This window comes from Eubalaena glacialis, chromosome 5, assembly GCF_028564815.1.
Source record: "Eubalaena glacialis isolate mEubGla1 chromosome 5, mEubGla1.1.hap2.+ XY, whole genome shotgun sequence".
In the NCBI taxonomy this organism is placed as follows: Eukaryota; Metazoa; Chordata; class Mammalia; order Artiodactyla; family Balaenidae; genus Eubalaena; species Eubalaena glacialis.
The window spans coordinates 45,968,854-45,995,082 of NC_083720.1; the positions used below are offsets into that span (position 1 = coordinate 45,968,854).

At 39.6% G+C, this 26,229-nt stretch overlaps 1 pseudogene; it reads right to left on the reverse strand.

Annotated features, from left to right (window-relative positions):
- Window positions 1-623: 623 nt before the first annotated feature.
- The window catches only part of LOC133091768 (dynein light chain 2, cytoplasmic-like), a 40,670-nt pseudogene continuing 15,064 nt past the window's right edge, over window positions 624-26,229 (reverse strand).

Genomic DNA, 26,229 nt, shown 5'->3' on the forward strand with positions numbered 1-26,229 from the left:
CAACGTTGGGGCTAGGACTCCGCAAACCACATCCAGCCTTGCCGCCAGTTCCCTTTTCCTCTTCCACCAGGGGGCACTAGAGGGAGATGGCCAGTCTGGAGGAGGAAGCCACGCTCCTTCCCGTCTGCTTCCTGTTGGCTTCTGAGCTCTTCCTGTTCCTATGAGCTGCGCTCCAGCAGTGCTTTCCCATCCCGCGGCGGCAGTTCCTTCCTGAAGTCAGAATTGAATCCAGTTTGCAGTTCCTCTGACACTTTCAAATATTGTGCTTCATTTCAGTCACTGGCACCAGTCACACCTCCTTTTTGTTTATATATTTATGTATGCATGCATTTATTTATTTTTCACACTTCTCCATCAGATTTATTTATTTATTTTTTGAAAGGAATGGATTTTGAGAAGAAAAAACATGGGGAATAGATAAAAATTACAAATGTAGGCTGCTTTGCTAATTGTTTTATAACCACAAGTAATTAGAATGCCCTGTTCAAAACAAGACAATGAAATCTCAAAGATCGAGGTGTTCCTTTAGGCGAGGATGAAGATTTCTGTCTCTGGTATTTGGAATTTAGGCTGCAGTCCTTGTTTTTGGATAGATCACCGGGTGTTTGGTACAGTCCATGTTTCTAACCAGATCTGAACGGAAGAATGGCCACTTGGCTCAGGTAGAAGTAGATCAAGTGTTTAGTTACAGGGGTCGCATAAGTACCGAAGTTCCTGCTGCGGTGCTGTGCCGGGTTGGCTTGTACTTGTCAAATGTCCTCCTCAGTGTTATATTTCTCCAACACCTGGGTAGCGCACTCCACCAAGCCCGTTGCATCTCCTCCGACATATCTGCATTTTTGATCACGGCCTTTCGGGGTACACGTGGTTACCATGGAGCAGAGGCTGCCTCACCCTGCGGGGCCCCTCCTCCAGGCTACTAAGTTTCAGTAATTCCAGCTTCTTTGTTCCTCAGCCCTAGGGATGTTAGCGGTTTCCTGCAGTTGCTACCTCTGTGCCAGAGCCAGCCCATATTGGCTCGCAGAGTCTATTGTTAAATTTTCAGGAATTTTGCAAGTGACATGGTAAACTGCTGGTAGCTGGAAATCTGCCATGCTGGGAGTATTTACACCATGAAAATTGGCAAATGCTGCAAATCAGATTTCCCCAACCAGAGATCTGGTTGTAACACTTAGCAGCCCACCACTAATTAGAGTTCTCCTTTTACTCCTTCAGTTACCTAGTTAATTACTTTGTATCTAGTTAAGAATACTTTATATTCATTTCTCTCTATTCAGTTAACTGGTGTGGTTTCTGTATCCTGGATTGACCCTGAATGATACATTACCTTGTAGAGTTGTGCCTCTATCAATCCCAGTTGTACTCCAGGAAAACTGGTGTGTGTAGTTTTGTTCTGTTTTGACAAATATCTTCTGTAAAAAGTGCCTAACACCTAGAATTTTATAAATAATCAATTAACATGAGTTGTGTTACTAACATTGGTTAACATCAATAACCTGAGTTGCTGCTGGTTCAGAGACTCCAATAGTCATGTGGAAAGCTATCTTGCCTGTTTTAGGATACAGTTTGTAATTCTTTTTTCTGTATAGAAGGGAAGGAGATATAGCCAATAACCACATTTTGCTGAGCAAGGAGGGTGGCATGTTTCTTGAAAAAACCAAGTAAATAAAATCCTGTTCTCAACATGTTAGGCTAAAAGGAAAAACGTTTCCTATTCTGGCACTTGTATAGATTGGGTCAGATTTCTGAAAAGCAAGGTATATTCGATATCTCTGATTCCTTAAGATATACGTTCTGGCTCTTGATAACTATATACTTTCTGTTAAGGTTTTCAAGCTCCATTTTAACTGCATAATTTTGCTTATTCGACTTGGAGCAACCTTCTGCTGGCTCTCCAAAGCTTTGATCTTGCTCAACATGGGTATGAGGCTCCACAAAGTTATATTCTGAAAAAAGATGCCAACATTCCAACATAATTTCAAAATAACTTGTAAGAAAAAGCAAACTTTTCACACAAATCCTATATTTAAAGATGCCTTCCTTCCAATAACATTCATTAAGCGACCATCTGTTTGCCTTTGATTATCATCTGGACCACTAATAAGCGAGTTTAATCTGAGCAGTGTTATTTGCACGCTACTTCTAAATTTAGTGCCTTTCAAAGAAGTCAGCAAGGCTGGTCTCCAGGAAATATTGCCTTTGATGTAACATCTGGTTTTCAGGGAATTTCTATGTAGTGCCCAACCGGGGGGTGGACCAAAGGGCAAAGAGAAATCAAGTGACTTGCCCAGAGTCACGTAATGAGTTAATGACTTAACCTGGGTTACCTGCAGTTTCTATCTGTGGCTAAAAGTCCTAGCCTGCTGTTTTCCATTCTGTATGTTATATAGATACTGAACATGTAGACATAGCTATTCCCTTCCCTGCATTCACGAATGGATAAATGTGTGGATCTGTAAGACTGGTTATAGATTTATTGATATTTATTTGCATCTTTCTATTTGGTGTTTCCTTTCTATATTTTGAGAAGAAAGGAAAATTTCCTGCATTATCCTCCCCTTTAGTAAAAAAAATGATTGGAAGTAACAGTGAATTGTTACTGACTGCAAAATCTTCTCTAGAAGTGAACCGACCTTTTTCCTTGCAAGGGAAATGGAAGGTTAAACTGTATGGACAACTCACTTGATTTGAGGGAAACTGAAAGGCATCATTACAGGCATCATCAACATTCAACCTTTCTCCCTTCTCTTTTGTCTTCTCTATTTTTCCCTCCTTTCTCCTTCCCTGGGCTGGAGATCACAGGGCTGTCAACACCTTAAATACATGATTATAAAGAAAGTTCAAGGTTATGATGCTTTATTATAAAAGCAATTCTTTTTGTTACTTTACTGGGTCAATACGTTTTATAATCGATATGTGATTTTAATATCCTTGTACTAATTATAGCATAATGTATTCAATCTAATTAGTGCTTATAGCTTTAAAGGTATTTTCACATTTATGGTTTATTTTAATCTTCTCAGATTTATATTATAAAACAGTTTGTATTTTATGTATGCTTAGAATTGTTTTTCCGTAACCTAAAGGACCACTCCAATTTTTGTACAGTGAAGCATAACTTAATATCTTATAAATTAAAAAAATTAAAATTTTAATCTGACAAATTGGGGTTGAAGTCTCAGCTCTACTGGCTATGTGACCGTGGGCAACTCACTAGATCTTTCTAACCTTCAATGTCCTCATCTGAAATACCTATCTCATAACACTGAGAGAATGAAATGAGATTATATGTAAAGCTGTTAGCACAGTGCTCTGATATACATTAAAAGTTCAGGAAATAGTCTTCAATTTTCTTTCTTGTTCTTTTTTTTTTTTTCTATAAAGTACATTAGTCTCCTGTGCTTGTTCTTGCCTGACTCTTAGAGATTTTATGAAAATCACAATCACATAGCGGAGTGAGAGAGGATCTTGGGAAACTGAGAAACCTGGATTAGAAGATTAAATGAAATGGTGTATTAGCGGCTTTTGCGTTTGGCTGGACAAGATCCATTCCCTTTGCTTTGGGTAATGCCACCCTGATTCCCTTTAAGGGAGTTCCTTTTGCTCTTTTTTTGTGGAGTCTTAGGAGTACAGTCAGAGAAGTGACAGGCCTTCCCTTAGCCAAGGGCTGAGCATGAGACCTAAGCCATTGCAATTGTACCATCTCTTTTTTTAGGACTTTGATCCTGGTGAAATAACGCAAGGGCAGGAAAATTGTTAAAGTCACTTGGGGCCTTGAAGCGACTACCCATCAGAGAGGTCATAGTATGCTGAGTGGCTCAGAGCAAGACTCAGGAGCCAGATAGCCTGGGTTCAAATCCCTCACTAGCTAAATGACCATAGCTAGGGTGAGTTACTTAACCTCTTTCTTAAAAAAAATTTATGAATTGTTTATTTCTGGAATTTTTCTTTTAATGTTTTTGTTTTTCTAAAATTTTATATTGGCGTATAGTTGATTAACAGTAATGTGTTAATTTTAGGTCTACAGCAAAGTGATTCAGTTATACATATACTTGTATCTATTCTTTTTCGAATTCTTTTCCCATTTAGGTTATTACAGAATATTGAGCAGAGTTCCCTGTGCTATACAATAGGTCCTTGTTGTACTCAACCTCTTTATGCCAAGTTTCTTTATCTCTACAATGGAGTCATTAATAGTACCTAACTCATAGGGTTGTTATGAGAATTAAATAAGTTAGACTATCTAAAGGGTTTAGGATATGCCTAGTACCGATTAAATACAGTATACATTATAACTGCAGCTGCTAATACTGGAACTATTATTACTCTGTTCTTGCCTTGAGACATCCAGACCTACCTTCCTTCCTGTTCTTCCCTGATCCTGGTTCTCCAGCCTTCTCTTTGATTCTGAGGGAGCTACCCCAAATCCCTTTTATAAACTTCTTTACTGCCTAAAGTAGCCAGAGTTGGTCTCTGTTCCTTGCAACCATATGATCTTAAGTAATAAGAATGGTCCTGAGAAACCATGACATCCCATCTCCTCTTTTTATAGATTTTTAATATAGATTAGAAAACTAAGTGAAATCCCTTGGGTGAGATCACTTAGCACGTAAATAGCAGTATTTGGATTAGTGTCTGGCTATACTGACTACTACTTGTGGACTTTGTCTAGTGGACCAAGATTATGCTTAATTTGTCCTTATTCTTTCTTTCTTTGTAACAACCCCACCCCAAATCCTTATTTGTTACTGAAACTTGGCTAATTTCTTTTACACATTATTTTTAAATACAGTCATCACCTCTGTCATTTAATTGTTTTTTACACTTGACTTGACAGACCAAGGCATATATAACTTGGGTTTCACTGCTAATATTTAGGGACTCAATTAGGACTCAAAAGATACTTGGTCCTTTCCCCATACTCCTCTCCACTAGTCATACTCCTGTCTTTTTATTTTGAAAAATCTTATTGGTTGATTCATTCATTTCTTGCTTCATTCACTCATATATTCATTTAATCAGTTGACACTTACTGAGCATCTATAATGTGCTAGGAACTGTTCTAGATCCTGGAGATATGGCAATGAACAAAGCATAGTCCTTTACTGCAAGGAGCTTATATCCCCAGTTGATTTAGGAATACATAAATATAATTATAATAGTATGTTATACAGTGATAAAAACTATCAAGGGTAAGGGGATGGAGAGGGGAGGTTCTTATTTCATATAGGGTATTGAAGAAGCAACATTTGAACACAGAATTGAATGAAGTGAAGATGGGAACCCTGTGAATATCTGTGGGAGGAACATTCACTGAAATGGGCATATACTTGGGATGTTTGAGGAATAACAAAGAGGTCAGTATGGCTAGAGGACAGCAAATAAGAAGAATGGTAAGATCTGAGGGGTAGCAGGGGCAGGTCATGTAGGGCTTTGAATTCATAGCAAGAACTCTGGATTTTTTTTCCAAGTGTGCGGGTACCAGTGATGTCTTGGAGCCCATTTACACTACTCATGAGATCAGACTGTTAGCATTTCTTCCCAACCTTGTATTTGGTGATTTCACACAGGTTATTAAATGTTGTCAAGCATAATACTGGATGGGACACTCTTGGATTGTTAAGAGGAGGAGAGTGGCACAATCCCATTTATCTTTTAGAAGGATCACTCTGGCTGCTCTATGGAGAACAATTTGTAGGAGGCCAAGAGTGCCTGCAAGGAGACCAGTTAGGAGTCTACTGCTATAGTCCTGGGAGTGTTGTTGGTGGCTCAGAGTTTGGGAGTAGTGGTAGGTTATGCAGGAAATAGCGGAATGTAGGATATAGTTTAGAGATAGAGTGACAGTAGAAGCTGAAGAATTAAATGAAGGTGTGAATGAAAGAGAGGAGTCAATAGTGACTCCAAATTTGGGTTCTGAGCAAATGGCTTAATAGAGGTACTGATTCCTGAGATGGGGAAGACTGGGGAAGTGACAGATTGGGGTAGGAACTTATATCCAAAAGTTGTAGTTTGGATCTGTTTCCAGAGTAGAAAAAACCTGAGGAAGAGTAAGCATTGTTAAAAGGCCGTACAAAGAGGAGGTTGAAACTAGGAAGTTGTCAGTTGTCCAGCTTATTGTTGGGAATGAAGAATTGTAACTGAAATCCTTGAGGGCAGGTATTAGCCTATTAGACAAAGAGTCGGTCACTTCATTCTTAGGTATAAATAGGTTTCTACCTAACATTAAAAATATACCTCTTGCATAAAGACCTCGAACAAACATATATACAGAAAAACATTTAATTAATTGTTACCTTTCTAAGCCTCAGCCAGATTCTCTCAATGCCTAAAGAAATGATTAATTATAAAGTTTTACTGAACAATTCACCCTGACTCGTTTGGACCACACTATTACAGTGGTGAAAGAATGGAATAGTGGTTAAGAGAACAGGTGCTGGAGCTCAAATGCCTGGGTTCATATCGCAACTCTGTCCATTCCCAGCTGTGTGACTTTGGGTGAATTGATGGAGCAGTCTCTATCTGCAACTTTTGGGTCTCTCGGCAGAGGGGAAATACACATGGCTAACCATGTGTTAATTCTTAAAACTTCTTTTCAAAGGTGACAAACGTGACTTTTGCTTACATTCCATTGGCCAAAGGCAGTTATATGGCCAATCCTGACCTCAATAGGCTAGGGATGTTTAATCTTCTAAAAGAGAGGGCAACACAAATCACAAGACCAAGCCTGATTTCAGCCTCCTTCAGAGATTAACAGCAAATACTTTGAGCAATAATACAGCCTACTTGAGGGTAGTATAGGTACAGGGTAATATAATACATGAACCTCGTCTTTAACATCAAATGACTTATGATCTTAAAGCTCTGGTTCCATGTTTATTATTACTGATGGCATCAAGATTCTTTTCAAAAATGAAAAATTCTCATTAACACCTAGAAGGAACAGAGCAGGGAATCATATTCCTGGCAGCTAATTAGAAGAGAATGGCTTTCCAATCTTGGGACATTAGATTGTGCTATAATAGTAAATTTCTTTGGAGGGCCTGTGTTTCTGTGGGTTTAGGGCCTGGATTTTAGAATGGGTAGCTGCTGCTTGGATGTCTACCCTGGCGGTCCCACAGGCATGGTATAGCAATTCTGCCACTCATCCCATCCCCTGGGTCTCATCATTTTTCTGTGAAACAAGGTAGACCACTTGTCATCCCCTCGACTGACTCACAGTCATGTTGTGAGGATTAATGAGTTAAAGTTTGTAAAATGTCTTCAGCTACTGAAAGGTGATAAATAGAAGGCGTAATTATTGGTATTTTCCCATCTTTATTTAGACTTGAAAGGCCTTTCTAGTCACCTTTGAGATTCTGACATAATCCAGCTACTGTGGTGAATTTCTTTGTTTTACCTCTCTTCTGTTTGACATTTTCCTACCCTCGTCCCATCACGGTGACTTTAAAGAAAGAATGTCAACCTTAACCTTTTACATCTCCATCTGTTGAGATTTTTGGCTTGTCTTATTGTTATTTTGTGTATTTTATTCTACCATTTACAAGACGGTGCTCTCAGACCTATGCTATTAGCTAAGTAACACAGAGGTATAAAGGGCAAACTGTAGTCACATGTTTATTCTATATAGTGCCTGTTAAGTTCATAGGGTGGCTCAGTGATTAACCAACATCATTCACAACCACAGGCTTCCAGTGAGTGAGCTCTCAATTGGGAAGTCTCATTACTAATTTAAAACAGAATTCAAAACAAATGTTTATTATTAATATAGTCAACGCATTACCATATAGGTACTATCCATCCCTGGCTTTGAGCAGACATCATAGAGAGAGAAGAGAGTTGAGAGAGGAATATTCTGTGTAGAGGTTGTCATTACAGGGGTGTCATTTAAGTTTGCACTATTGTGTCCACTGTGATTTTGCCTGTGAGATACAGAAATTAACTGTAACGCTTCTCTAGTCAGGCAAATTGGGTTTCTCTCAAGAACATGCATATAGATGGCTTCCATTTTCACATTTTTTTGCTTATTGCTTCTGTAAGGGCAGACCTCTCTGCAGATTTGTGTTTCACCTTTAAAACTTGTTTCTGCAGAACTGACTTACATTAGACTAACTTCAATCATGAGTTATTTGGCTTTCCTTTAGCACTAATGGAGGCAGGATGGTATGGTAGATAATGCCATTAAAACCCTACTTTATGTAAAACCCTATTATTATAGTAAAGTCCAAGAGTTACATGTAAAATATGAATCAGAAAATCAAAGGTTCAAGTTTTGGCTTATTCCTATATCCAGTCAACAGACATTTATAAATTGCTTTTCAGAAGTCAGACATTATATTTGGTGCTGGGTGCATTCTGCCCCTTGACCAGGGTGTTCCTTTGGGCAAATCACTGGGGCTTTTAAGCCTCAGTTTCCTATCTGTAAAATGGGAATAATACACTTTATCTTGTTAAGAGGACCTGTTTTAATTTTCTTTTGGTTGCAAGTTCCAGAGTCCCATTATCCCTGTGCCTTTAACCCAGCAATTCACTAACTCAGTACTAATAGGATGAGGCCTCAAAATTAAATCCTTGAAATCTTTTGCTTCTTACCCACTTTGGTCCTTGACTTAAATTGTTTTCCTACATTTACTATGCTCCTGATCTTTCTGTGTCATCTAACATTGTTGGTTGTAAGTAAAATCCTTGGCCTAGGTTTAAGATTTGGCCTCTTGAGTTGACACTTGGCTTTTGCTCTCCATCACTTGTGATAACCTTGGTGTACTACAGAGGCTGATCAAACCTTGTCTGATCCTGACATCCAATCTTGCAGTTGACCTGCTGGATTTTTGACTTGGTTGAGCCTGCTCTGGTCTGCTTTAAGGGGATATTTCATAGATATGGTCTCAGCCTCATTGAGAGGAGACCAGAAAGTGTTAGCGTGGTCATCAGGGCTCTGTTTGGACGGGGTTCAGGCAGAACCCTGGGTCTAGTGAAAGAACTGGAGTCTTATTCAGAACCTGCAGCAGAACCAGTTGTATGGTTATTCCCCAAAGTGTTAAGATGATGCCGTGGCTTGGTGAGCTTATGAGAGTCTAGGGATTATTTTAGTACACCGGATACAAAACCCATAGGACAAATCTACTGTCTCTGTTTGTTGTTGCATCTTAGAGGGAATGGGTCAGAAAATAAGTGGCTGTTAGACCACAGGTTGGAGTGTTCAAGTTCACTGCAGAGAGGGACCAGGAAAGGCAGGTATTAACATTTTGTAAACTATACAAATGTGGGTGTCATCATTACCAACACTATGTGGCAAAAAGCAGGTACTGAACAGGTATTTGCTCAATAATATCTGTTGCTTTTATTGCTTAGTTTTTTTTAATTGATTTATTGGTTAGTGGCTCATATGTTTATTAGGAAATGTTCTCATGTCTACTATACATTCTTATTTCAAAGCCTTATTTTTTCTCTCCAGAGAGATCTGGCAAAGTTGTCTAGTGCTGGTGGTATGGTAGCTAGTACCATGAAAGAGCTAGTTCATGTAAAGCCCTAGGAACAGGGAGGCTCAAGAAGTTCCATGTAAATTTTTTTTAATTTGGGTATAAGTTACCTTTAAAATTTGAATCAGAAAGTTGGGGGTTCTGGCATGGACATATATACACTACCAAACGTAAAATAGATAGCTAGTGGGAAGCATCCGCATAGCACTGGGAGATCAGCTTGGTGCTTTGTGACCACCTAGAGGGGTGGGTTAGGGAGGGTGGGAGGGAGACACAAGAGGGAGGAGATATGGGGATATATGTGTATGTATAACTGATTCACTTTGTTATAAAGCAGAAACTAACACACCATTGTAAAGCAATTATACTCCAATAAAGATGTTAAAAAAAAAAAAATGAAAGTTGGGGGTTCAAGTTTTGGCTTATTTCTATATCCAATCAACAAACATTTATAAAGGGCTTATTAGGTGTGGTACTATCTACCATACCACCCGGTACTATCTAGACTCCTGATTCACAGCAGTTTATTCAGTATATGGTGATTCGGTATAGGAGTGGGAGAAGCCGTGGATTCCTTTTAGCAGCTATCTTTATATAATACAAATAACATTAATATAGTACAAATAATAGACTGGCCATGGTTTAGGCCTTCCTGGGAGAAAGTAATTTAATATATGTTAATTTCTACCTCACAAGCATTTTTTGAGAGTTAGAGATTAAATGTGTAGTTGTAACTCTGTTTCCTAAGGCTGACTAACTGCTTTTGTTCCTTGGCTGGGAGACTTGTTTAAAAGCTGAACAATATTAATGGCAATGTATATCATTAATCATTGCTCTAGCTTTGATTAAGCAAGTACTCTAAGTTGTTCAATGCATTATTCTATTTATGCTTCTAAAATCCTCTGTGATTGATCTTGGGCAAACTAACTACATTCTCTGAATCATAATTTCTTTACCTATGCTGTGAAAATGGTCATGGTTACCCTTCAGGATTATTATGAGGACTAAATGAAGCCATACAGTCCTTGGACAGGTATTTACTGAGTGCCTCCTATGTGTCAGGCACTGAGATATCTCCTAAGTATACAATAATGAAGCAAATTTTGACATTGTCCCTGCCCTCGTGGAGATTACAGTCTAGGGAGGGAAACAGACATTAAATAATACAGATTGTTATTTAATTACAGTTGTGATCAGTGCTACCAAGGACCAGGGTACTATGAGAGAGAATTTCATTGAAACTGACCGAGAATGTGGAGTCAGGGAAGGAAGTTTCTCTTGGGAAGAAGTGTAAGACCTGAGGATGAGTAAAGAGAGGTGGGGAGACCCATGGAAGAACATTTCAGGAAGAGGAAATAACCTGCTGTGAGAGGAGTTTGGCACCTTAATGCTGTGGTGGGATTTCAGTGGGCAAGAGTGAAAGGGTTGCCTGTGAGCTTGGGGAATTGTTACGGATCTGATGGTGTAGGGCTATGTAGGCTGTGGTGAAAAATTCTGAATCTATCATAAGGATTATAGAAACCATTGAAACACTTTAAGTAGATTTGAATTACATTTACTTTTTATTTGACTCTGATAGCACTGTGGAGAAAAGTGTAGAAGGAATCCAGAGTGGATGCAGGGAAACCATTTGGTGGCTACAGTAGCTGTCCAGGTAAGAAATGCTGGTGCTTTGGACCTAGGGAGGTGTCCATGGAGACGGGGAGAAGGGATGCCCTGGTTATGGTAGGATAGGGAGAGAGGAGTTAAAGATAGTGCCCAGGTTTTCTGGTATGAGTCACTGAGTGAAAGGTGTTAGTGGTATCTTTATTGCGAGAAGAGACACTGAAGGAGGAAAAGGTTTGGAGTAGACAGAGAATACTAAGTTCATTTTTAGGCATGTTAAGTTGAAGGTGGCTGTGAGACATCCAGGTGAAGGCACCAGGTACACAGACAGTATATTGATATATAGGTTTAGAGCCCAGAAAAAACGTCCGGATGGAGAACAGATTTTCTGAAATCGAAGTATAGTTGATATACAATGTTGTGTGAATTTCACGTATAAGGAGAACACATTTGGGTCTTCGTTGCTGCGCGCGGGCTTTCTCTAGTTGTGGCGAGCAGGGGCTACTCTTTGTTGCAGTGCACGGGCTTCTCATTGCGGTGGCTTCTCTTGTTGCGGAGCATGGGCTCTAGGTGCGTGGGCTTCAGTAGTTGTGGCACGCGGGCTCAGTAGTTGTGGCGCACGGGCTTAGTTGCTCCACGGCATGTGGGATCTTCCCGGACCAGGGCTCAAACACGTGTCCCCTGCATTGGCAGGTGGATTCTTAACCACTGAGCCACCAGGGAACCCCCAGGAGAACAGATTTTGATGTAGGAAGGATGGCAATTAAAGTCATGGAAAGGAGGAGGTGGCTTAGGGAAAAGGCGTACAGTAAGAAGAGAAGCCCTAGACCTAGGCTGTAAGGACCTAGGGCTAGGCTGTAAGGAATATCAATATTTAAAGGTTACATAGAATAGGAGGGACAGGCCAAAGAGGCTGGGCTAGAATGGGAAAATAGACAACAGGGAAATTAAGAGTGTGCTGTCACAGCACAAAAGCAAAGGCAGTGTTTAAGAAAAAAGGCATAAATGGGCCCATGCATATTTTTGGAATGATGGAAAATTTTTTTAGAATTGGACTGTTGTGGTGATTCCACGATTCCGTAAATTTACTAAAAAGAATTGAGTTTTACGTTTAAAATGGATGCATTTTATGGTAAGTAAATTATACCTCAATATGCTGTGAAGAAAAAAAAAAAAAGAAAGCATGGTAACCATGCTGACAGTCAAAGAGGGATTGAGACAGATAAAGACTAAGAAATACATATATTTTTTCCATCGAAAGGAGGCCTTCATTAGAAAGATGGAAGAAAGGTGGAAGGGTGTTTGGAAGGAGTCGAGAACTGAATGGATGGTGAGGAGTGGAGTCAGTGAGTGCTGACACCTTTGTAGACACTAAAGTGCTTTGAAAACTATAAATCACATTATGTTGTACTGAGATTTTTTTTTCTAAAATATAACAAGCTCTTTCCCTGGAACAGTGATTTCTAAAGTGGAGTACAAGAGGAAATATTAGACTTTGCAGATGTTAATTTCATCTAAATAAGAGAAATCAGCTTTACTAATTTTTTTTTTTGGCCACACCACGTGGCATGCGGGATCTTAGTTCCCCGACCAGGGATCAAACCCATGCCCCCTGCATTGGGAACATGGAGTCTTAACCACTGGACTGCCAGGGAATTCCCAGCTTTACTAATTTTTAACATGCTGATTGATAGTGGTATTCTCCCTTGGTCCACACTGGCTTTTTCATAAACGGTATTTATGGTGCTGGGGGAAAATGTGAGGGTTTCACAAAGTAGAGAGTGGACAGTGGTACTGACCTGGGCGCTAGCTTGTTTACTTCTAGTGAAATGTGGTATATTCCAGTTTGTGTCTGGGTAAGAAGTTTCACATTATCAGGCTGTAATGAAGCAAACTTTAAAAAACTGGACAAGTTTCTTAAAAGTGTTCCTGTAATTAAAGCATATTATCAAAGAGAATTTTAATAATTTAACTACAAAGAACAAGAAAATGCTCCCTCCCCTTCTAGTACAAGTTGTCTGTCACTTTGCAATAACAGAATAATGATTTAATCCGACCAGAAGTTGGCCAAAGCACTTGAAACAGTTACAATGAATTGATATGTGAATCTCATCTACTGTTGTTAATAAACTTTGTCCTGTTTGTTTTCTATTGTGTATATTGTGCCTTTGCAAGCTATATTTTCCAGCTGTAAAGCAGCTATAAATCCATTAAAGCCAAATATTGAAATACACTGGATTTAGAAGCAACCTTTAAATTGCTGTGTCGCAGAGTGTGAAACCAAGGATTTTAGAAAAACCGAGCATAACCAATGCAGCTCTTGCATCAGAATTAATACTAATTATTTTTCTGATGTAGTAAAAAATACTTAGCATTTGTTTATGCTGTCCCTGCGATACTACTGTTTACCATCTTGGTCAGTCCAGGGCAGAGATTGTAAAGAAGGTAAAGTCTGTTTTTAATATTCACCTCCTCAGTTCTTGACTTTTCCTCTAATCTAAACTTCTTCCTTAGCTCTTCCTAATCCATCCCTGAGGTTGGTTCTGCTTATTTCACTGGGCAGCTATGGTAGCTGTAGGTGACACCGGCAATTCTCAGGCACCCCTAAAGCAAGCATTCTCCTACCCTACCTGGGAGGGTGTAAATTGACAGTACATACGAAAATCTTTAAAACTCTGCATATCCACTGACTTAAAAATTCCGCTTTTAGGGATTTATCATAAGGGCATTTTCATAGCAGCCTACAGGGTTAGCTTTAAAGGTGCCACATTGCTGGTAATATAGAAAAGTCAGAAACTATTTAAATGCCCAAGATATAGAGTTAAATTATGGTACTTCCACACAATGGATATTAACCAGCCATTGGGGATGCTGTTGCAGAAGAACATTTTGTGACCAAGCTATTTGTGATATATAACATTTAGTGAAAAATGTAGGATATAGAAATATATATTTGATTCCATTATTAGAAAAATATTAATATGAATAGAAAAAAGACTGGAAGGATATGCATGAAAACATTAAGAATCATTACCTTTTGGTTAGGGTATTAACAGATGATTTTTAATTTCTCCTTTGTGCTTATAGATCCCCTATATGTTCTAGAAGGAACATAACATGTATTATAAGTTTCAATAAGTTACTGAAAAAAATAATTGTCCGGGGCTTCCCTGGTGGCACAGTGGTTGAGTCTGCCTGCTAATGCAGGGGACACGGGTTCGAGCCCTGGTCTGGGAAGATCCCACATGCCGCGGAGCGACTAGGCTCGTGAGCCACAACTACTGAGCCTGCGCGTCTGGAGCCTGTGCTCCGCAACAAGAGAGGCCACGATAGTGAGAGGCCCGCGCACCGCGATGAAGAGTGGCCCCTGCTTGCCGCAACTAGAGAGAGCCCTGGCACAGAAACGAAGACCCAACATAGAAATCAATCAATAAATCTTAAAAAAAAAAAAAAGAATTGTCCGATCCCTCTTTTTCCCCATCTCTCCCAAAGAAAAGTCAAGATTAGGAAGATTAGAGTTTCCAATGAGACCATTATTGACTGCAAATGGCCAGGATCGCTGATGTTCAAATATAACCCAGAACTACTTTTCAGTGCAGAGGGAAGGGCAATGAGCACAGAAGCAGCAGCCACAGCTACTGAGCATCAGTCTGTGCTGATCATCCATCTAGGCTCTTGGAGCACAGCAACAAATGATATGATGTCCTGGGCCTTAGGAATTTTATGTTCTAGTGAGCTAAGGCAGTCAGTTAATGAAAAACAAATACATGATGTGTCAGGTGTAACAAAGTCTACAGAAAAAATTTAGCAGGTTAAGAAGATTGAGAATGGTGTGTGTGTGTGTGTGTATACTTGTGGGCTACATTAGACAGGGAAATAAAGAAGGCAGCTCTGGTAAGGTTATATCTGAGCAGAGACCTCAAAGAAATGGGGGATGGACCCATGTGGTTACCTGGTTATCTAGGCTGAGGAAACGGTCAGTGGAGAGGTCCTGAGGCAGAAATGTGCTCGTCAGGTTTGTGGAATCGAAGGGAGGTCAGCGGTACTGGAGGGTGAGCAAGGGTGAAGAGAATCAGGGCGCTAGATCAGAGGGGCAGGCAGAGGTCAGAGTGTCTTGTGGGTCATAGGAAGGGCTTTGGATTTTATTCAGACATGAGACACCATTGGAGCACTTTGAGCAGGGGAATGATGTGATGTGATTTAAGTTGTAAAAGGATCACCCTGACTGCTGTGGGGATAAGGGACTGTGAGATTGCAAGGGTGGATACGAAGAGTCTAGTTAGAACACTAGTGTAATTGTTCAATCAAAAGGTGATAGTGGATTACCACGTGATCCAGGAATTCCACTTTTAGACATATACCCAAAAGAATAGAAAGGAGGTCTCAAACAGATACTTGTAAACCAAGGTTCATAGCAGCGTTATTCACAATAGCCAAAAGGCTGAAGCAACTCAAATGTCCATCAACAGATGAATGGATAAGGAAAATGTGGTATAGACATACAATGGAATATTATTCAGCCTTAAAAAGGAAAAGGAAAATTTGATACATGTTACGACATGGATAAACCTTTAAAAAATGCTAAGTGAAATGAGCCAGACATAAAAGGACAAATATTGTATGATTTCACTTATATGAAATACCTAGGAGAATCAGATTCAGAGAGCGAAAGTGGAACAGAGGTTATCAGGGGCTGGTGGGGGGAAATGGGAAATGGGGAGTTACTGTTTAACGGGTTTGGGATGATGTAAACGTTTTGGAAATAGATAGTGGTGATGGTTGTACAACATTATGAATGTACTTAATTCCACAGAATCATATGCTTAAAAATAGTTGACATGGCAAATTTTATGTCTATTTTACCCAATTAAAAAAGGTGATAGTGGCTTGAACTAAGAGGCTGAGGAGGAGGTGGTAGGAGGCGTTGGATTTTGGATATATTTCGAATTTTAGCCAGTAGGATTCTCTGATGGTTTGGATTTTTATGTGGGAGAGCAAGAAAAGAATTAGTGATAATACCAAGTTTGTGGGCCTGAGCAGCTGGAAGCATGGAGTTGCCATTTCCTGAGATGCGGGAGACTGTGGGAGGAGAAGGTAAGGGAATCAAGGAGAAGGTTTCAGATGTGCTAATTCTGAGGTGCAAGACAGCCAAGTGAAGATGGTGAGTTATCCGGTGCTAATCACTGGTCCATCCAGCTAGGCCTTCCCTTTGGAAATCCATGAGGACCTTGTCACAAGGAGTCTGTTATTTAAAATATATCAATTATCTAAAAATGGAATACTACTCAACCATAAAAAATAGTGAAATTCTGCCATTTGCAACAATATGGATGGACGTGGAGGACATTACACGCAGTGAAATAAGTCAGACAGAAAGACAAATATTGTATGATATCACTTACATGTGGAATCTAAAAAATACAACAAACTAGTGAACATAACAATAAAGAAGCAGACTCACAGATATAGAGAACAAACTAGAGGTTATGGGCAGGTGGGGAGAGGCAATGTAGGGGTGGGAGAGTGAGAGGTACAAACTATTGGGAGTGAGATAGGCTCAAGGATGCATTGTACAACATGGGAAAGTAGCCAGTATTCTGTAATAACTGTAAATTTACTAAATGTAAATTTTGTAATAAACTTTAAAAATTCTATAAAAATTTAAAACATTTAAAAATCGGTTATCTGTCAGATTTTATTTGAATATATCATATGAAACAAATAAATAAACAGATTGATGGATAGATAAATAAATACATGACTAAAATACAGCAAGCCAGCTTTTCAGGACAACTGAAAAAGAGATGTGGTATTCTGGTGATTATCCTTAATACAGAATTTGTGGCTGTGTAATCTGGGGCTAATTGCACTGTTGAAATCAGTACACTGTGTTCATTATCTTTTATCACGAGGTGGCCTTAATTCACTTGGTGCTTCAGATAAACTTTAATGGAAGAATCTCAGAGTCACCTTGATCCTCCTTACCTGACAAATTAGGGTAATATAGAACTCAAATCTAACCTGAGCTCAAAGTTTAAATTTCATCTGTGTTTTGTGTTGGAAAATAATTTTAATATTAAAGGACAGCTGTAGACTGCTAATGACTTGAATACAGTTTGACTGTTTTCATGAAGTGCTCTGTGGGATGTCAGAATATTTAATTCAGGATGTTAAAAACATCCCAAAATGTCACAATAATTATATCACAGCAGGCAATTAAAACACTGGAAAATGCCAACTGACTAAGAGTGTTCCTTGTTATTTAGGAAACTATTAAGAACCTGACATATAAAGTAAAAAACCCTGGTTATAATTTTCTATTTCAATAGACAATTTCATCATCATATATGAAATTGACACTTGATACAGTAAGGGTCACGTTAAAAATGCAGCCCAAGGCAGAGCTAAGGAAGAGACCTCTACTTGATCTTTAACTTTATAATATCTATATTCACTCATTATAAAAAAAGGTTGTTTGGTTTTATGTATCATACCATATGTGCTGCAATACCCTCCATACAATGGTTGTGTTAATTAAATCATATGTTGGCAGGCTTAATTGATCTGATTTTGCCACCCTAAATTACAGGCAATAGAATTACTTCCTCGTTTTTCAAATTGTAATTTTGTAAATCCTAATGGATTAACAATGTAATGCTGAAGGCCAGGGCCAATGTTTGCTTAATCCCTGAGGATTAGAGTGTCATTCTCAGTGGGGATCTTAAGCACTGACTACCATGAGCTGGAAGGGAATATACTCAGACAGGGTGAGGTACAGAAAACAGAGTGTATTAAAGTCCCAAGAGTTTAAATGCATTTACAGGCAGGTTATCTTGAGTATAAGTGAACAGTTTGCCTGTGCAACTGTAACATTTGGAAGGACAGTGTTTATGAACAAAGAACCTACAGTTAACCTGAAGCTGCATTTTGGGGAGCTATGTACAAGTTTAAAATGGGTCACCTGAGGGGTTAAACATTATCTTTAACCACTACACTTATGAAGGACTTGTTAAGATATGCAGTTGGCATGGTAGCATTCATAGAGAGCAGGACTTATTACAAACAACATTTATTTTTGATTTGGGGAAATATTATGGAAAACAATTGCCCTGCCTTCAAGAAATGTATATGATTAAATGAGGTAATGTCATAAAGCAGCTGATACGATGTCCAGCAAGAAGAGTTGCTTAAAACAGTTTAGTTCTTTCTTTCCTTTGTGAAAACAGACATCAACACAAAGTAATATGGTGTAGAGGTGGTATTTGGGCAGAGCATTACAGGATAAATAGACTGGGTGGAAGAGGAAGACAATGTCTTGAAATAATGTCCAAACTCGGGGGCAGATTGCAGTGTTTACACAATTTGGGGGCCCTCCTTAGGGAAAATAACACAAGATTATCAACGCAAAACTTAGTAACAAAGTGAATAAGAATGAGGAAAGAAAACACAACCAAGTGTACATTTTAAAAATCTGACAAATACCACAAATATTCTAAAATTGAGAAAAACAATATTTTATTTTTATTAATTATCCAATGACTGTACCACTGGAATACTTTCTTTTCTTCATTTTTTAGATGCATGTGTTTTGATCATGTTTTTATATGACAGCAGTTTTGTAAAATCTTCTATAGAGTGTAGGTTGATAATTCAATCTTTTCTTTAAAATGCTAAAAATTTGATGTTTTACATTATTGATTTTTTAGAAAAGTTTTCTTTTTAGAATAGCTTCACAACTCATTATTAATATGCCATGTAACCGTTTAAGACGATTGTGAAATTTGGGGAAACCCCTATTAAATTTCTTCCAAATATGAGTTGTAAGATTTTAGGGCATTTCAAAGTTTCTAATGATTAATCTTCAGTGACTAATCTTCAGGACCAGTAGAGTTGATAACACACATTAAGCAATTAGTTGTTGATGCCCCCTCTGCAGTGGAGTATTAAGAGTTAACTGTCATTTTTGTTGACTTAAGTATTTTATTTCAAATTAGCAAGAATTTTAAGTCTTTTGCCAATGTGTTCATATGATTCATTCCTCTGCACTAATTGGATTATCAAAATATCCAGGTGCTTATTTGTTACTTCTATTCAGAATTTATTTCCTCCTCTTAATTAATCATTTCATTTGGTATGATCGGAAAGCTTATTGTTACAATTTGCTTTTCAATGTTAGAGTAATTTTTATTGATTTCATTTCTAATCTCTATTGCATCTATGCTATATTTCATTATTTTAATCTGTAATTTATCAGCAATTTAAAAAATAATTTAAAAGTGATAAAAGAAGGTACCTGTCACAGGCACTCATGTTAGGAGTCTTTAATTCCTAACTTGTTTTATGGATATGTCTTCCAAATGGCAATAAAAACTATGTATTTGAACTTTATCAAATGTGCCATAAAAGAAGGAAAAAGCCTTTCTTATGCTGAGATGGCTTGCAATAATTTCACCATATCTGGAAATGGTTGTGAACAGTAAACCCAAACTAATTTATAGTCAACCCTACCTTCCATAGCTAGATGCCCACCAAGTGCCATAGCCACTTCAGTGCCAACTGACACCACAGGAAGTTTAATGGAGGGGAAGTCAGAATGGAATAGACAGCTCTCTTTACCAATTTCAGTGAAAAGTATTTTTCTTATGCAAAATTTTCCAAAACTGTGACTATATGAACCCCTTGCTAGAGCCCCTCCCAGGGCCTTGGAATTGTTCCATGGGAGTAGAGGGCTTCATTAGCTTTAAGGTAATTCTGCATTTGTCCAAATGTCTTAATATAGCTATTTATGATTTAGCTTCTGCTAACTTCTCCAACTCAGTCTCTCACCACTTTTCCCCCTTGCTTTCTCTGTCTGAGCCTTATTCAGTTTCTTTCAGCTCCTTAACTCTGCCATACTCTCCCTTACTCCAGGGCGTTCACTAGTACTATTCTTTGTCTGGCTAAACATTCATCCTCCACATGTCACTTTAGAAGTCACTTAGCTTTCCCTTACTACCCAAACCTGTGATAAATGTCTCCTGTGTTTGCTCTCATGGACAGTATATCAATAATTGTAATAACAACCAGTAATTAATAATTCCATGCTACAATGTAGTAAGAACAATAATTAAAAATCTGTATCATGTCCAATTATTTAGTGTGTACTTGCATTCTTACCTGTATCCGCCATTAAAGGTGTGTTCTGTGAGGGAAAAGACCATGTCTTCTTCTGCATTGTAACTCCATTTTCAGGCACTGTTCTTAGAACATTCAATAAATATTTATTGAAAAGAGAGAGGCAGAGTATTCTGGGCCGAGGGAAAAGTATCAACAGAAACAGAAGCTTAAAAGATAGTATAGAAAGGTGGTTGGGAGTATAAGCTCTAGACCAAGATGGCTGGTGTTTAAATCCCAGGCCCATTAGCTGCTTGTCTGTGGGCATGCTTCTTAATATTTCTGTGCCTCAGTTTCCTTACCTGTGAAATGAGGATAAAAGTAGGGCATACCTCATATGGTTTCTGAAAATTAAATAGTTCAAAACATGTGAAGTGCTTAGAACAGTGTCTGATACATATTAAGCCCCCAATAAATGTTAGTTATTATTAAAATTCATAGCTTAATCCCAGTAAAAAAGTTTACTTATTTTAGACTAATCACCCTTCAGCTTTCTCATCAACCTGACATTTACAAGGCACGAGATCAGTTTTGAGCAAACTCCTCATTTTACAGAGGACATTAGTGCACAAAAGCCAGCTGGGCAGTGCCAGGATTAGAACCCAGTACCTGCCAGATCAAGCTGATGACAGTGGTGAGTTTAGAACCAGAGACTTGGTGATGCGTGGCTTGAAGATATATAGATATATGGAGGTAAAGGTAGTTGAGCTGCTTTCTGAAGATGGTGGTTGTGTTTTACTGCTGCAGGAGCTGTGCCCACTTCAAGAATTCCATGCTACTCCTTACATGTACCAGTCTGGGTATTAAGACTCTGGAAGAGCCACAAAAAAGGTCACAGTAGACTTCTGACTTGTAATCCAGTCCATACTAGCTTTATTTGGATGTCAGAGAGGCTGGTGCAAGGGATGGAAAGTCAGCAAGAAGACTGGATTCTGGCTCTCAGTCTTCAATTCAAAAAGCTGCATTAATATACCCTCCTTAAGTGTATCTTCACTTTACTGCTACGAACCGAGACCCTCCAAACAGGACGAGGCAGTGTCTCTGTGGAATTCAGCACAGAGGCATGTGGAATTCTAGGAGACTGAGTATCTCAGATTTTAGAGCTTGTGTGCTTAGAGGGACACTACACACACAGAGTTAGAAAGAAGCAATTTTTTCTAAGTGTCTGGGTTAGGTGGCTAGCTTTAAAATGCATCCTAATGTACTGTGACTATTTCTTATGTCCTGTAAGATGTTGCTCAGCAAAATAGCAGAACTATTCATAAATAATTCTGCTAGGATGACTGCTTATCACTTCTGCTCAAAGTAAGTAATAGGACCTTAACTACAAACATAGATTTGGTCCATTGTATTCTGCTATTTCTCTTTAACAGTAACTTGTTATTGTTAAAGGGCCTGAGTTAAAGGGCCAACTCAGGTCTTTGAAAGACGAAAGACTGGTTGAGAAATGGACAGAAAGGAATAAACTATGTTTATTTTACTAAGCTCATAAATATACTCAGAACACTGAAAATAGTACAAAGATAAGATAGATATAGATAGATAGATGACAGATAGATAGATAGATAGATAGATAGATAGATAGATCGATAGATCAGTCAGACCAGGGTGGCTCTGGGTGTGTTTTTAACTTATCTTCAGAGTACTTGTTGGCATGCTGTGCCTTTGTTAGAAGGGGTAACGCGGTGTCTTTTATTTCATTCCAGATCTGCTCATTGAAGTCAAGTATATTTAAAAAAATAATTAATAAACACTCACTATGTGATGGAAGCTGTGCTATGCTAATTATTGTGTAGGTAAGGATAACTAAGGTGTGGTTCTTGTCTTCAAGCAGCTTTCTTTTGAAGGGGGTTGGTGGAGATCCTGTGACCTCACCCAGGTAGGAGTTATTTCTTGGAGTTATTTTTTTGTGTGTGTGGGGTTGTTTTGTTTTGGAATTGTCCTTTTATTTCTATGTTGGTTTCTCCACTAGATTAATTGTTTCTTGGTATCAGAATGTTTTTCCTCACTCTAGAGCAATGCCGGTTGGTTAGAGTTCAATTTTTCATCATCGATTAGAATTAACTAATAATACTACTACTACATATTTATTGCATTAGTTATTTCTGTTCTGACTTGCTATTGTACAAATCTAAGCAATGCCGGAAATGACAAAGTGAATAGATGCTCTAAATAATGCCTTTTGCCTGTGACTGCTGAGGTGGGAAGAAGATTATAGTCCACTCTGGTTTGGAGCAGGAAAAAAAAAATATACTCAGGGCTGGGTGTTGCCTAGAAGACTATTTCCTGCCACTCTAAAGTCCTATTCTTTGGGAATGTTTCCTGACTCCTACAAGCCATTACATTTCCTCTGAAATAGACAACATTTAGAATTAAGATCTGTACCTTATGAAAAAGTGCAGTGCTCTTAGGCTTTTCCTGTTTAAAGTCTCAGGTATTCTCTATACAAGTTACACCTAAGTAAAGGTGTGTGAAGGCCGATTCATGACTATAAAGACTAGGTCATTAATTTGGTTTGCTTACTATCTAAAGTATCTTTGCAAAATTCCCACATTCATACCATAAGGCTGTGTGTGTACATATATGCATATTTAAATCTTATGTTTTTCTTTTATGTTAATAGTTTTTATCATATATTGAGAGAGCTTTTGTATCTTTCTCTTCTAATCTTCAAATCTGCCCAGTGATATAGCTGAGCTGTGTGAGATGACTTCCCAATCACAGATTAGGAAACTAAAACTCAAATAATTGACTTTCCTAGATAGCATGAAGTAAGGAGCAGAAATCAGACTAATTAGGTGTTTGTCTCTCTAGAATCCCTTCCCCTGTCTTTTGGCAATAATTTTCAAGTTTCACTGGGGAGCCATACCTTCCCCATCTTCTGTCTGTGTGGACTAGGTGGGACTCCACCCATAGTTTCAGGGCTGTGTCTTATCCTGAAGGCCTAAGGCAATGGCATTTCTGTGGTCTGGCCCCAGTAATGAGATGAATTCAGAGTAAGCAAGTGACTGACCTGGGTTCATGGGGAGGAATCCTAGACTTTGGGGAGAGATGTGGGAAATGGATCCTCTTTTCCTCTCGGCTTGGTGTTGGGAGAGGGTGGAGCTAGAGTTGCTTGCCACTACATGGGGTCTTGGAAGAAAGCCAAGAGCGCAGAAGGCAATGTCAGATAAGGAGGAAAAAGAATCTATGTGCTGGTAGTATTGACGTAGGTAAGCACCTACATCAGGCCACACCTCAAAGTCTACCTTACCTTTGGACTTTTAGTTCAGTGAATAACCTTTTTCTGCTCAAGCTTGTTTGGGTTGGGTGTTTAGTCCTAACTAGTGTAACTTTGTAGATGAATAAGTCACAGTTCCAATTTTCAAGGACCACAATTTCCCAATGTAGAAAACGAAGGTGCTTTTCTAGCTTGTTATGGCTCTGAAGTCATGATTCCACCTTGATTCTCTGAGGGTCATCTCAACGGCATGCCGAGAGCACTGCGTGTTCTTTGGTGTCCGACAATTTGCGTTTGCTCTTGGGAGTGGTGTTTCTTTCCCTCTGGCAAATAGTTGATTTTCCCAAGGCTAACAGAGTCTAGAAAAGATTTACTGGGGGAGACCTTCAAGATGGCAGAGGACTAAGACGTGGAGATCACCTTCCTCCCCACAAATACATCAGAAATACATCTACATGTGGAACAGCTCCTACAGAACACCTACTGAACGCTGGCAGAAGACCTCAGACCTCCCAAAAGGCAAGGAACTCCTCACGTACCTGGGTAGGGAAACAGAAAAAAGAAACAACAGAGACAAAAGAATAAGGACGGGACCTGCACCAGTGGGAGGGAGCTGTGAAGGAGGAAAGGTTTCCACACACTAGGAAGCCCCTTCGCGGGCGGAGACCGCGGGTGGCGGAGGGGAGAGCTTCAGAGCCACGGAGGAGAGCGCAGCCACAGGGGTGCGGAGGGCAAAGCGGAGAGATTCCCGCACAGAGGAGCGGTGCCGACCAGCACTCACCAGCCTGAGACGCTTGTCTGCTCAGCCGCCGGGGCGGGCGGGGGCTGGGAGCTGAGGCTCGGGCTTCAGTCGGGTTGCAGGGAGAGAACTGGGGTTGGCGGCGTGAATACAGCCTGAAGCGGGCTAGTGCGCCAGCCGGGAGGGAGTCCGGGAAAAAGTCTGGAACTGCCTAAGAAGCAAGAGACCATTGTTTCAGTGTACCGAGGAGAAGGGATTCTTTCCCTGTGGGCCCACAGAAGGCAGAGCACTGCCTAAGCGAGCTCCAGAGATGGGCGTGAGTCACGGCTATCAGCTCGGATCCCAGAGTTGGGCATGAAACGCTAATGCTGCTGCTGCTGCCACCAAGAACCCTGTGTGCAAGCACAGGTCACTACCCACACCCCATGGGAGTCTTGCAGCACACCACTGCCAGGGTCCTGAGATCCAGGGACAACTTCCCCGGGAGAACACACGGCACGCCTCAGGCTGCTGCACCGTCACGCCGGCCTCTGCCACAGCAGGCTCGCCCCGCATTCCAATTATGACTACCATACCCCTCCCTTTCCTGGCCTGAGTGAGCAAGAGGGCCCTAATCAGCCACTGCTTTTACCCCCTCTTCTCTGGGCAGGGAACAGACACCTGAGGGTGACCTACATGCAGAGACAGGGCCAAAACCAAAGCTGAACCCCAGGAGCTGGGCGAACAAAGAAGAGAAAGGGAAGTTTCTCCGTGCAGCCTCAGGAGCAGTGGATTAAATCCCCACAATCAACTTGATGAACCCTGTGTCTGTGGAATACCTGAATAGACAACGAATGTTCCCAAAATTGAGGCAGTGGACTTTGGGAGCAACTGTAGACTTGGGGTTTACTTTCTGTGACTGATTTGTTTCTAAGGAGACAAAAGACCTGTATGCTGAAAATTATAAGACACTGATGAAAGAAATTAAAGGTGATACAAACACATGGAGAGATATACCATGTTCTGGGACTGGAAGAATCAACATTGTGAAAATGACTCTACTACCCAAAACAACCTACAGATTCAATGCAATCCCTATCAAACTACCACTGGCATTTTTCACAGAACTAGAACAAAAAATTTCACAATTTGTATGGAAACACAAAAGACCCCAAATAGCCAAAGCAATCTTGAGAAAGAAAAACGGAGCTGGAGGAATCAGGCTCCCTGACTTCAGACCTTACTACAAAGCTACAGTAATCAAGACAGTATGGTACTTGCACAAAAACAGAAATGTAGATCAATGGAACAGGGTATAAAGCCCAGAGATAAACTCATGCACATATGGTCACCTTATCTTTGATAAAGGAGGCCAGAATATACAATGGAGAAAAGACAGCCTCTTCAATAAGTGATGCTGGGAAAACTGGACAGCTACATGTAAAAGAATGAAATTAGAACACTTCTTAACACCATACACAAAAATAAACTCAAAATGGATTAAAGACCTAAATATAAGGCCAGACACTGTAAAACTCTTAGAGGAAAGCATAGGCAGAACACTCTGTGATATAAATCACAGCAATATCTGTTTTGATCCACCTCCTAGAGTAATGGAAATAAAAACAAAAATAAACAAATGGGACCTAATGACACTTAAAAGCTTTTTGCACAGCAAAGGAAACCATAAACAGGACGAAAAGACAACCCTCAGAATGGGAGAAAATATTTGCAAATGAAGCTACTGACAAAGGATTAATCTCCAAAATATGCAAGCAGCTCATGCACCTCAATATCCAAAAAAATAAACCAACCCTATCCAAAAATGGGTAGAAGACCTAAATAGATATTTCTCCAAAGAAGATATACAAATTGCCAGCAAACACATGAAAGGATGCTCAACATCACTAGTCATTAGAGAAATGCAAATCAAAACCACAATGAGGTATCACCTTACACCAGTCAGAATGGCCATCATCAAAAATCTACAAACAATAAATGCTGGAGAGGGTGTGGAGAAAAGGGAGCGCTTTTGCACTGTTGGTGGGAATGTAAAT